Here is a 13,219-nt window from a genome sequence, read left to right as displayed (position 1 = left end):
TTAGCAAGTTACTTCACTTTGGTTTCCTCATTTGTACAAGGGGAATGGACTTCTGAGGCCTCTCCAAGTTGTAATTCTGTGATCCTATAATAATAATCTGGGACCATAAAGGCATGATGAGAGACATTTCCATAGTATTGTAAGGATTGCAAAGCACTTTTCCTATAATTTCTCATTTAAATCTCATAGCCACTGACAACAATATGACTAGGAGTTTGGTAGAATGGAGAACAGGAAAGATACTTGGGGCGTTGCTTGACCCCATTTTGAAGATGAGGAAATTGAGGGTGATAATGGGGAAGTAAGTTACCCATGGCCACAGATTTTAGTCATGTCATAGGCAGAACTGGAACTCAGGTCTCTCCATCTTCAAGTCCAGTGCTCTGTTGATCAGAATCCACGAGACCCCACTGCTTTTTTGGCTTTTTCTTTAAATGTGATTTCTCATTATTGTCTCTTCAAAGAAGCAGCTAAATATTAATTAGCAGGTTTGCTACAATATCAAGCTGTGGTGACACTTATTAGCTCATTAGACCCAGAGGTCTGCAATCACTAGCTTCTTTGCTCGGTTTTTGCTAGTAAAGCATTCTTGCTTCTAAACTTAGGCTAGATCTCACATGCAGACCAGATGGTCTCTTTATTTTCTGGCTAATCTGCAATTTCCTAAGGAGCTTGATCACTATTTTTTATCATGAAGGAACAATTTTTATTTTAAGGAATTTTCATTTTGGGGTTTGTAGGACTTTTTTTTTTTTAACAGAAAAGTTTCTCTAGGTCCTAGATCATCTCCCTCTTGAGGAACAATGTATCTGTCCTAGGCTAGTAACTTAACCACTATATACTCAGAGGCTCTAAATGAAGGGTTTCTGTTTTTCTCCTTGAGAGTCTCAAAAGATTTGGCTCTGGTCTGAAATTTTCTGGAATTGGCTCCTTATCAAGACACTTCTAGAACATGATTTACTCTGTGACTAGCTTGTCAAGTAACCATTACTATCTTTGGGGTTATTCAGAGCAACTGCAAGTTAGAAGGAACCCAAGAGGCCATCTGGTCCATCTCATCATTTTCCAAATATTCCCTCTATAACACTTTTAGCATTTGGGACCCAGGCAGGTAGCTTAAAGGTTCTCCACCATGACAGCCCATTCCATCACTGAAACAGGATCATGTTTGGGAACTGAAACATATGTTTATCTCCACTTCAGAACAATTTCTCCTATTTATCATGATTCTCCAAAGGTAAATATAAATGGCATCTCTTTTGCAACAGCTTTACCTACATTTTCTCATTTGGGGAGGGAAGTAAGAACCATCACATTCTTTCTCCTGCTTTACAGGTGAGAAAACAGGGCAAGAGACTTGAACACAGCCTCATGGTCACAGATGTCGCCCAATGTGGGATCAGAACCGAGGTCTTTCTGCCCCCACCTCTGGAGAGAGTGTCGCCACCCCATCTACAAGTATACTCAATACCTTGTGTTAGAATTCCTCTCCAGGCTCTGGGGGGGTCATGGGAGCCCCCCAACAGATCGCTGGGTGCTCTTACCCTCTCCTTGATGGTTTGGGGAGGGTTGGACATAAGCGGATTGGACAGAAGATCACACATAGTCCACATCCAAAGCAGCATCTTGCTTTAGGGCCATACACAGGCTTTGTGGCCAGCGGAGCTGATTGACACCCAGCCTTTGGGCAGAACAGGAAGTTCCTGAGCAGCTTGCTGCATGTGGGAGAATTCGCCTAGCTGAGAACTTAAAATTCCTGCTCTGGGGCTGGAGCTGCCCAGCTCACACTCTTCTGCCCCTGAACCTTGTACACAGTCAGGACTTTAGGAAGATGCACGGTGAGAGCCAGGTCTTGCCCTGCTGCTGAACGCCCCGTGGGATTGTCACCTGTTCTAGGTTAGACCACTCAAAACCAACCAGGTTTAAAAGAATGTGAACACAGCACCATTCCCCTGTGACATGAGGCGCTGCTTATTGATTCAATGGGACTGAATGTTCTCAGAAATGTACCTGAAAAGGGAGAGAGGCGCTAGAGAACCAGCTGCAAAGCCAGTAAGACCCGCATTCAAATCTTGCTTCTAACAGGGGAACTCTGGTCAAGTCAGAGCCTCTCCTAGGGCTCTAGGGAGGTCTCAAAGGCTACAGAGGAGAGAGGCTCTACTGCACTGATGGAGGGAATTTCCCCTCCAGAAGGCCCCCCATCCCTGTCTCTATGGATCTAAAAAAAAGAAATGGTCCCTGAAACCAATCCTTCCTCTCGTCGTGGCTGACAGATGAGGCCAGTGGTTCGTGGTTTGTCAGACCCCTTCCCTCTAGCTCTTGTTTTTGCTAAATGGGTTTCCTTTGTTCCAGGGACGTCTTCAGCAGCAAGGAGGCAGGGAAGGAGCATCCATCCATCCATCCGTCACCGCGATGGAGAAGCGAGGGGCATCCACAGCATCTGTTGCTGCCACTTTGAATTCCCTCAGATGCAAGCTAGCGCGCCCCAGGAGATGGAAGGCTGCCATGAGAATCTGGAAGCTGGACCTCAAGGCTGTGGGACCCTGGGCAGGCCTCAAGGTGACCCCAGAAACCCTACCACTGCAATTTGCCAATTTACCGCCCTGCACTGCTAGTTTCCTCCCTGGGAGGTGCCCCCAACCCCTAGTCAACACATCCACTTTACAGAATTCAGCTCCAACTCAAAGGCATTCTTTGAATCGCAGCTTTAGAACTGGCAGAGACCTTAGCTATCACCCAGCCCGAACTCTGAATTTTTATAGGAAAAGAAATTGAAGCCCAGGAAGAGGAAATGACTCATCTAAGGTCACAGAGAGCGAGGAGCAGCATCTTGGTTTGACACTACTCCACAAAAGTTTTCTCTCCCACATACCTGCTCCCTCCCTTCTCTCCTTTTAAACCGTTACCTGCCATCTTAGAGTCAATATTGTGTACTGGTTCCAAGGCAGAAGAGTGGTAAGGGCTAGGCAATGGGAGTGAAGTGACTTACCCAGGGTCACACAGCTAGGAAGTGTCTGAAGTCAGATATGAAACCAGGACTTCCTGTCTCTAGTCCTGGCTCTCCATCCACTGAGCCACCCAGTTGTTGCCACATTCATCTTTATAAAATTTTGAGTTCTAAATTCCCTCCCTGACCCAGTAAGCAATCAACTCATCCTCAGTCTTGACCCTGCTCCCTTGGTGTGCGTGTGTAAGAATACTAACCACACTCATGCACCATGAAATCAGACGTCCAATGTGACCGGTCTGCCTGAGAAGCTCAGGGTGCTCGTCACACATCCAGTGGGTGAGACATTTATTTAGTGTGACCAACTCATTTTACAGAACAAATTGGGGGATCCAAAGGAATTGACTAGTTTTGTGATCTTAGGTACAAACTGGCTCTGGAGTCCAAGGTCCTGAGTTCAAATCTAACCCCCTCTCACTTCCTAACAGTCACCTTCTGAATCTCTTTGAGGCTGTTTCCTCCTTTGTAAAATGAGGAGGTCAGACTCATTGGCCTCCAAGTTCCCTTTCAGCTCTAAAACCATAGAACATGCTGTTGGAGTGGAGAGAGAGATGGGCTCAGAGTGAAGAAGACCTCATTTCAAATCCTGCCCCTCACTCACTCAGCCAGTCATTCAATGTCCCTTGGCCTCAGTTTCCTCATCTATGAAATGATGATATTGGCCTCCAGGGCTAACCATGGCCTCTGAGGTTCCTTCTAGCTTTAAGGTTCTATATCTATGGCTAGATTAGGTCCTGCTCAGGCTGACATCTAAGATCTCATGAGGGACTTATCCTTGGTCACACAGGTAGTAGAAAGCAGTGGTAGGATTTGAACTCAGGTTCTCTGACTAAATGTAGCCAAATCTTTCCCTAGTTCCTCAACATTCATTCATACATCAGACATTTATAAAATGCCTACTGTGTGTTAGGCACTGGAGATACAAAAACAGAAACAAAAAATTCCTGCTCCTTGCAGGGAAACACAGGGCAAAGCATGTAATAAGATAATTCAACAGAAAATGTGCTCAAAGTCAACACAAAGTAATTTCAGAAAGAGAAGGCACTAACAGTAGGGGACAGAGGCTTCAGGAGAGGCGTGGGTGAGGTGGGGTGCTGGCAGTCCACTCCTCTCCTTCCCCCCCCCCCCCCCCGGTGAAAGCACAAATTCAGCAGAAGACACTGAGGCACGGAGGGTTGAGTGACTTACCCCAGGTCACAGAGAGCTGCCCAAGTGGACCTCAAAGCCAGCCCTCTGACGTCTAAGGCCAGGACTCATCCCCTCAAGCCCACCGATTCGGAAGAGGCCCAGCAGGCAGAATTCCTGCCCACCTCTGGAGTTGTCTGTTGAGTGCAAGATTCCAGACTTTCTGGATCATGCCACAGCTCAGTTCTGGGAATGGCAGGGAGCCAGGAAGCCCACCAGAGGCCACAGCTCTGGGGATGCCGGCTGCTCAGGCTGGAAAGCCCAAACTGAAACTTCAGAGGAAGCCTTAAATGCGCTGTTTGCTTTGCCCCCAAAGAACCACATACCGTCCAACCCACTCATCTTTACCTGGAAAGGAGCCCAGTGAGTCACAAGAGAGGAGGGACGGACGTGAGAACGAGGTTTTGTCACTAAGAGGACTTCCTGGGGTCAGTGACACAGCAAAGGTCTCCCCCTTCCACAATGAGGTGGACCTTTCAGGTGAAGAGTTTTGTCAGCTCAGTTGTGAGATAAAGGACTTCAGAGAGATCTGCTATCTGCCCACTTCTCCCTGGCGAGAGAAGGTTCTGTCCAATGCAGAGAGCAAACGCTTATTACACACCCCCTTGGGACCTGGTGACTGTGCTCAAGCTGGGGATGCAAGGACAAACGGGAAAACCATCTCTGACAAAGGAAGGGACCTCCTGCACCAATATATGTCTATGCACTTTTTCGGTGTTGCCGGGAAGTGGAAACAACAGGACTCCTGGGTAAGTGGGGAAATGGCCACAAGAACTGGGGTTTGAAGGGATGTGCTAGTGAACATCCGAGAAAGGCAAAGACTCAGATGAAATGATGAAGAACAGGAAAGGAAGCAGGAACCAGAGAACAATGCACACAATGACAGTGATGACGTAAATAAAGAAGGATCACATGACATGGAAAACTGCAGAATTAGAATGACTGAGTCAGACCCTGAGAAGAGTTGGACGGGTGAGGGATTGGTTGGTGTCAGCTGGTTATCGCTTTTTCTTTTTATTACCAGGGAAGGCTGGCTGGGGTGGGATAAGGAGAGGACTGTATCTAGAACTGATTGTGAGCTACAGATAAAAGATATCAAGAATGCTCAAAAAAAGTCCAAAGAGCATCAGGGAAGGCTTCCTAGAGGAGGTGGCCCCTGAGAGGAGCCTTGAAGGAACCCTAAGGATTCTCAGAGGCAAAGAAGAAACAATTCTTGACCAGCACCACCAACCATGTTTCAGGGTCCATGTAGGCACAATACTTTGAGTGGCTCTAATCTAATTTCAGAGAACACCAGGGACCCCTACCTCAGCCACAGGGGAGATTTTTAGCTTATTGGTGGTTCTGGGTTACTTTGTCAGTCTAGGAGGAGGGGTGGCTCTATTAGGAGGCCCTGGTAACAGGAGAATGAATACCAGCTCTAGCCTCAGAGGACCTGAATTCAGATCTCCCTCTCACTCTGAATAGCTTTAATAAGTCACTTAAATGTCTTTGAGCCTCAGTTTCCCTATTTATCAAATGAAGAGGATGAACTCAATGACCTACAGGGTTGCTTCAGCTCTTCATCTGGGGTTCTATGATCTCTGGAAGATTAGGCTTTGATTTTTACCCCAGAAAATGGCTGGGGGCAAAGAAGAGGTCGGATTAGGTTAGCCAATAAATGTCATATTCTCTGCAGATCCTGTTGTGTTCCATTGCTTCCTTCCACCATTCTTTCCATCCTTCACAGTTTTCTCACTCAGAACAATATGTAGAAAATTTGCCAAAGAGATGATAACAACAACAACAGCAATAATAATAAGTGCCATCCACATAAGGCTTTCCTGTCTACAAAATGCCATCTGACTGATGCTTCACCAGAACCCAGAGAAGCTGATCCTACTGCTGGTAGAATCCCCACTTGACGGAGTCTGTAAAGGCTCAGAGCAGTTGTTACCTGCCCAGGGTCACACAGCTAGTCAGTGACAAAGGCAGGACTTTCACTGAGGTCTCCTTGGTCTATACTCTTCTTCTTCCTCCTCCTCCTCCTCTTCCTCTTCCTCTTATTCCTCCTCCTCCTCTCACAGGCACACAGGGATCCTGGGCTCCAATAGCCAGCTTTGATCCTTATCCTACCAGAATCCAGGCCATCCCACCAAGTTCCTGCCCAATCAAGTGCTAAGTCCTTAGGATACAAAGAAATTCAATTCAAAGCAGTAAATATCAATTAAGCACCTACTGTGTGTTGGGCATCATGCTATACAAAGAAAAGGGCAGGAAACATCCCCTTCCCTGGGGCTACCTCTCCTCATCTCGTACAGCATTCGGCCCACCTTTCATTGGCCAGCACAACCTTCCTCCAGGAGGCCTTTCCCAGAGAAGCATGGTCCTACATGGTTGTTTGGGGATCTCCAGTCTCACTGCAATGTGACAACCAGCCCCAAGCTCCCACAAGCCCCATCGGGAGCCCAACGGCCAAACCACGTGGTAGCTGAGGTCCTCAGAAAGCCTGCTTCCTTCTCCACTAATTTCTGTTTGCAATCTGACACACAAGGGGGAAGAAGAGGAACTGAATGAGGGGAGGGAAACCCCAAGCCCACACCCAGCACCTCTACCAAGCTAGGCCTGCTGAGGAGGGCTCTTGCGTGTTTCCTCTTGGCTCGTTATTGCTGCTGCTGGCTCTGAGCCCCTGCGCACACAAGGACCACTGATCTCCTGCCCACTCTTACCCTCCTTTCCCTGCTGGATCTCATGCTGTGGCTGAAATGCTTCCTGAGCCTCTCCCGGGCTGCCGTCATAGCCGCTTTGCAGTAAACTCACTCTCTGAGGAAGTGGGCAGGAAAGCAGCCCCTCGAGACATTTCTCCATCCCTGCCAGAACGAGAGGCTAAAATGGAAATCATTGACCTGGGAACCCGGCCAGCAGGGCTGCCCAATCATTAGGGCCCTGGTTATTGGTAGTGATGCCTACGGATGGATGGAAAGGATCACGTTGCTGACATTTACCCAGCTGTAAAGGTTTACAAAGCATCTCACAGACCTTACCTCATTTGAGCTCCACAACAACAGGGGACAGATAGGAATAAGGGGCCCCTGGGTGATGCAGCGGGTAGAGTCCTGGGCCTAGAGTCAGGAAGATCCCTCTTCATGAGTTCAAATCTGCCCTCAGAATCTTACTAGCTGTGTGACCCTGGGTAAGTCACTTTACCTTGTTTGCCTCTGTCTCCTCATCTGTAAAATGAACTGCAGAAGGAAATGTCAAACTACTCAACAGGCTCTTTGCCAAGAAAACCCCAAATGGGGTCATGAAGAGTCAGACATGACTGAAACAACTGAATAACAAAGAAAGGGAGAAGGGCTCTACCTGTGATTCCATCCGTACAGAAAACTCCTGGTGGGAACACCTCCATTACCAATGTAGATGGCACCTCTTCTCTGTAACTTATAACAAGCTACTGAGACCCCAGAGAGGTTAAGGGGCTTATCCTGGGTCTCACACTCAGTCAGTCAGTCAACTAGAATTGGTGAAGCATCTGCTATACATCAGGCACTATGTGAACCCTGAGGACATCAAGAAAGCCTCCCCCTTCCCCCCAAAGTCCAACATATCTGCTGTACCCAACGGTTGCCTCTAATACAACAATCCTGTAGGGTAAAAGCACTAACGTGCATTATTATGTCCGTAGAATATAAGATGAATAATCTCTCTCCCTTCCCAGAAAACACAAGCCCCCTGAGCAATGAGGATGCTCAAAAAAATTCTTAGTGACTGACACAGAGGAGGTACTTAATGAAGTGTTTGGCACATAGTAGGAACTTAATAAAAGCCTATTGCATCAAACCAGATTCTTATATTGAACCCGAAGAAATTGAAGTTAATTTAAATGAGATTAAAACAGCCCTAGAGATAGGTCAAACCAGAGCCAGGATTTGAAGGTGGATCCATCACTCCTGAAACTAAAGCCAAGGCCATTAACTCTCTCCAAGCAGGCTATGACTAACCCATTTCTATCACTTCCTCTTTTTGAAAATCTTGTTCTGATGGAGTTAAAACACCCCAAAGCAAAGATTTCATTTCCAAAAAGACTCTTTTGTAATTATCATTCTCTTTTGTAAAAGATTTTAATAGGAAGAGGAAAAGCAGCCAAGGGAAGGCAGTCAACAATACATCCAATGTGCACACACCTGATCATAATCCACCCTGCTCCATAGCCGTAGTCCCCCACCTCTTCATAGAGGGAGGAAAGTGTATTTGCTGTCTTTCAAAAAGAAGGAAGAAGGAAGAAAAGGACAAAGATGATGAAGATGAAGATGACAAAGAAGAAAGAAGAGAAATTTAAGAATCATCAGAAAGCCTGACTAAGACAGCACTGCCAGGTTTATACCCCAAAGAGATAATAAGGAAAAAGACCTGTACAAGAATATTCATAGCTGCGCTCTTTGTGGTGGCAAAAATTGGAAAATGAGGGGATGCCCTTCAATTGGGGAATGGCTGAACAAATTGTGGTATATGTTGGTGATGAAATACTATTGTGCTAAAAGGAATAATAAAGTGGAGGGATTCCATGTGAACTGTAACAACCTCCAGGAATTGATGCGGAATGAAAGGAGCAGAACCAGGAGAACCGTATACACAGAGACTGATACACTGTGGCACAATCGAATGTAATGGACTTCTCTACAAGTAGCAATGCAATGATCCAGGACAATTCTGAGAGACTTATGAGAAAGATGCTATTCAGAGAAAGAACTGTGGGAGCAGAAACACAGAAGAAAAACAACTGCCTGTTCACATGGGTCGATGGGGATATGATTGGGGATGATCACGCTAGTGCAAATATCAATAATATAGAAATGGCTCTTGATCAATGACACATGTAAAACCCAGTAGAATTTCACGTCGGCTATGGGGGAGGGGAGGGAAAGAACATGATTCTTGTAACCAAGGAAAAATATTCTAAATTTACTAATTAAATTTAAAGAAAGAAAAGAAAAGCTAGTAAGAAAGTCCCATCTCTGAGGCCAGCACTAGTGGTGGCTCCACTTAACTCTGGAGATAGTTCCACTTGGCTCCAACAGAGTCACCCAAGAATGCAGTCTTCAGGGTTTGGCGAAACAACCCTGGTAAACTGGGGCAAGGCAGCCATGTAGAAGTCAGAGTGCCTGTGGATGCAGGAAGAGCTAAGCCAAGTGCATTACATGAATGCAATGGAATGTTGCCATCCCATAACAAAGGACCAATATGAGGAATTCAGAGATACAGAAGAAGAACCCTATGAACAGATGCCAAGTGACAGTGCCAGGAGGGCAGCAAGTGACTACAGTAATGTGTAGGGGCCGCTAAGGGATGCCGTAGTTGGGAAGACACGAGTGCACATCAGACCTCAGAAAGTTACCAGCCATGTGGTCCTGGGCAAGTCACTTAACTCTGTCTGCCCCAGTTTCTTTGCCAGTAAAACTCCCCCAAAGAGTAGGACACAACTGAAAACAGCTAAACAATAGTAATGGGTGTGAATAACTCTGGAAGATGTCAGAATTCAGATTACATGCTGCAACTCATGTTGGCTCTCCTGAAAGGATAATGAGGCACCCATTGCCTCTTCTTTGTGGAGAGGTGGTAGACCATGGGTGTGGATCATTGCATACATCCTAAGAGATGATGGCTCAATCTGCAAGCTTTGCCTACCTGTTTTTAATGACATGGGTGGCTCTGGGGGATGGGCTGTTTTGAAGAAGTACCATTTCCCAGGAAAACCAACAATAAGGCTTTTTTTTAAAAGCCAGCATTAGGCAGCTGACTTTATTGGCTTCTCCTCACACTGCCCATAACCTTCCCATTTTCTGCTGGGAAACCAAATTTAATGAGTTTCTACGAATACCAGGGGAACCTGCTTTGCTATTGTCAGAGGAACAAAGGGTCCGTCCTTTGGCTTTGCAAAGCCAAATATTTAAAATCTGGAAGATGAGTCCTTCTAAGCCCTCTGAAAGGTTGGCATATTTGGGCTTTGTTAGCCAGATTGTCGCTAACTCATCAGCCCTCGGGTTGTTGTTTTTTGTGACCATGCTTAGGCAGGACCAGGGCACCCCCCCCCCCCCCCCCCGCTCAATCCCAGCGACCTGCCATGAAGGAACAGTTCACAAATAGATCAGCACACCATTAAATCGATCGATAACATTTTTCTCCTCTGAGGAGCTGGACCCTCGAGCCAAACATACCATGTTCATTCAATCATTTTACTGTCCTCAAGCACCATTCCTATTCCATAAAAGCAGTCAACCAGCAAAGAAGGAACACTGGCCAGAGGAGGAAGAGTTGGCCTCGGAGTCACGGAGATGGGAAGTCCTGTCTCCGACACTTCCTGGATGTAGGACCCTAGAGAGCATCATTTATCCTTTTGGTGTCCACAGAGAACAAAGATTATAAAGCAGACCTGGATTGGGAGTTGTGGAATCTGAAGTCAAATCCCAGCTTGGCCACTTAATACCTGTGTGAATTCAGGTAGCCACAACCTCTCTGGGCCTCAGTTTCCTCATTTGTCAGTGATGAGATCTGAACTAGGTGCCCTAAGATATCTTCCAACTGGAAAACTACTCTTCTAAATAAGGCTGTAACAACAGAGAAAATGTCCATATTGGGGGCTTCCCTACATAGTTGAAATTGGACAACTGGACCAATTCTTCACTCCCCCAAGAAAGTACAAGCACTTGGCAAATGGAAATTCAATGGCCTTTATGTCACATGTCTTTAAAGAATTTCTGAGCAGACCCACCTTATAGTCTAGCGCTGGGTCTGGAGGCATCGGGCATCAGACTTGGGGTCAAGTCCCAGCTCCATCCCTTCCTTCTTGGGTGATCTTGGGCAAAGTCACTTGACTTTGCTAAGCCTATTTCCCCATCTGAAAAATGAGATGGTCCTGAAGGTCCCTTGGGGCTCTGGCGATCCCACTCTCTAGAGAATGAGAGACTCCGATGAACTCTGGACTCACACCTTGATTTAACTCGTACTGCATTTGAAGTTCACTCTTCCTATGGGAATCAATGCAGGGTAGCCTATTGGACTTCACGATCACATTTTCTTTCTCTGGCTTTTCAAACAAAGTTTCCCCGCCAAGTGAATGCTGCAGAATTCAAATGACCAGGCTTGACCTTGTCAGGGAAATACGAGAAGCCATTTCCCCCTGCTGCTCCTTTGCATAGTGGGGGATCCCATGTTTGCAACAAGAGTCTGGGGTCTTTTTAAGTGTGAGGGGAGGTGAGTGAGAGAGAAAACAAATGCTTGTTCATTGAAAACATAAAATATAATCCAAAGTGGGAGACCGAGGCAGGGGGATCCTGTGAATAACCTTAGAGTCTTTTGTAAAGCATTTCTTAGTTTCCAAAATTTTCTTCCCTTTCTTAAAACGTTTTTATAAGTGCTGGTTGGGGTGGGGGAGAACACAGCTGGAAATAATGGGGTTGGGAAAACAAAAGACATCAATTAAAATATACTCAACATTAAAACAAGAAAAGATGCTCTGCCCAAAGGTGAGCTTTCTATGTAATTAAATGTGTTATTAGGAACCTAACATGGGGGCAGCTAGGTAGCTCAAGGGATGGAGAGCCAGGCCTGAAGATAGGAGATCCTGAGTTCCAATCTGGCCTCAGACACTTCCTAGCTCTGTGACCCAGTGCAAGTCACTTAACCCCATTGCCTAGCTAGCCTTTACCACTCTTTTGCCTTGGAACCAAAACAGTATTGATTCTAAGACAGAAGGTGAGGGTTAACAGTTTTTTTTTTAAGAAAAGAAAAAGAAACCCAATACTGAACAGCAGAACAAACAATGGAAGTTGATAAATAAACATTTACACAGAAATTAATTCATTTGGATGTAGTGTTCCAGTCCCTTCTTTCTCTAAGCTCCCACCAAGCCCCCCAGTCCCTGTTCCTCCTGACTGCAGGGAGCATGCTCACCATTCCTCTTAGTTCTGACTTACTGAAAAAGTCCCTTCCAGATTTCTCTGTCCTCTAAATACTGGTAGATCTCGGCTGCATCATAAAATTCCAGCTTCTTTCTATTTTGGTTCAGCAGTCGTCTAAAGAGGAAACATCTGGAGGGAAGTTCAGAAGCTCTGGGAGAAAGCAAGTGAGTGCCAGTTGGTGCCCTCAAATCCCTGCTCCAGGTCCTAGACGTCATCAGCACAGCAGGCAAGATGCCACGGGGAAAGACGGGCCGGACCCTAGATCCTCCCCACCCCCCCCAAGCCCAGAGTGCTCCCAGAAGCAGACCTGGAGCTAATGCTCCAAGTTCCCATCTACCCCCCCAGGGAAATGGAATCCCAGGAGGACTAAAGCTTCTGAACAAAAAAAGAGTCGGGAGATAAACTAGATTGTGATGTTGGATAAGAGGCAGGATAGAAAATTATGGATGGCCGGCTCGTTCCGGAGGACACTGAGCTCTCCTCGGAGCTCTCCCTAGAGAGGTGAGAGTGGCTGGTGTGTGTATACATCCACTGAGGCAGATTCGCCTCTATTGGGATTCTGCACGTGGTCTTAGAATTTCTAGGCCCACTTTGTGTGGAGAGACAACAGTAAGAGCTAGGACCTGGACAGCGCACAGTAGGGTTTGCAAAGAGGACTTTGCATAGGTTCTCTCATTTGGTCTAAAGGGGCCCCTTCAAAATGGAGATGGCAGAACATACTATGGGTTGTACTATGATTCAAATTCTGAGGAGGTTGTATGTTAAGTTAAAATTATTTATTAGTAAAGGGGAGAGAGAGAGAGAGAGAGAGAGAGAGAGAGAGAGAGAGAGAGAGAGAGAGAGAGAGAGAGAGAGAGAGAGATCTCATGGTCACCTGGCTGCCCTAATTACTACACTTGACACCTGCTGCATTGGCTTGTCCACCCCAAGTGGCTGGTCCACAAGAAGGGAGCGAGCATGACGAGTGTCCAGGAGAAGAACGAGCTCTTCCTGCATCGCCTCTTTTATGAGGCCAGTTTTCACTACTCCTCCAAGGACTCTGATTGGACAGGCTTAACCTCAGTCTGGCTCTGAGTCCAGACTTTCTGCC

The 13,219-nt window shown here is 46.4% G+C and overlaps 1 protein-coding gene across 12 annotated transcripts in view; it reads right to left on the bottom strand.

The window, feature by feature from the left end:
* OSBPL3 (oxysterol binding protein like 3) overlaps window positions 1-13,219 on the bottom strand; it is a 157,541-nt gene that overhangs the window by 101,356 nt on the left and 42,966 nt on the right. Inside the window, exon 1 of one of the 12 annotated variants that reach the window (XM_007505340.2) lies at window positions 6,411-6,619. The exons of 10 other annotated variants lie outside the window; for them this stretch is intronic. The gene's annotated coding sequence lies outside the window, so the exon portion shown is untranslated. Of the gene's footprint in view, window positions 1-4,540; window positions 5,357-6,410; window positions 6,620-13,219 lie in introns of those variants that run through there. One more of the 12 variants, XM_056800467.1, reaches the window with a different exon arrangement.

The sequence above is a fragment of the Monodelphis domestica genome, chromosome 5 (assembly GCF_027887165.1).
Source record: "Monodelphis domestica isolate mMonDom1 chromosome 5, mMonDom1.pri, whole genome shotgun sequence".
Classification (NCBI taxonomy): Eukaryota; Metazoa; Chordata; class Mammalia; order Didelphimorphia; family Didelphidae; genus Monodelphis; species Monodelphis domestica.
This window is presented reverse-complemented; position numbering and strand designations above follow the sequence as displayed.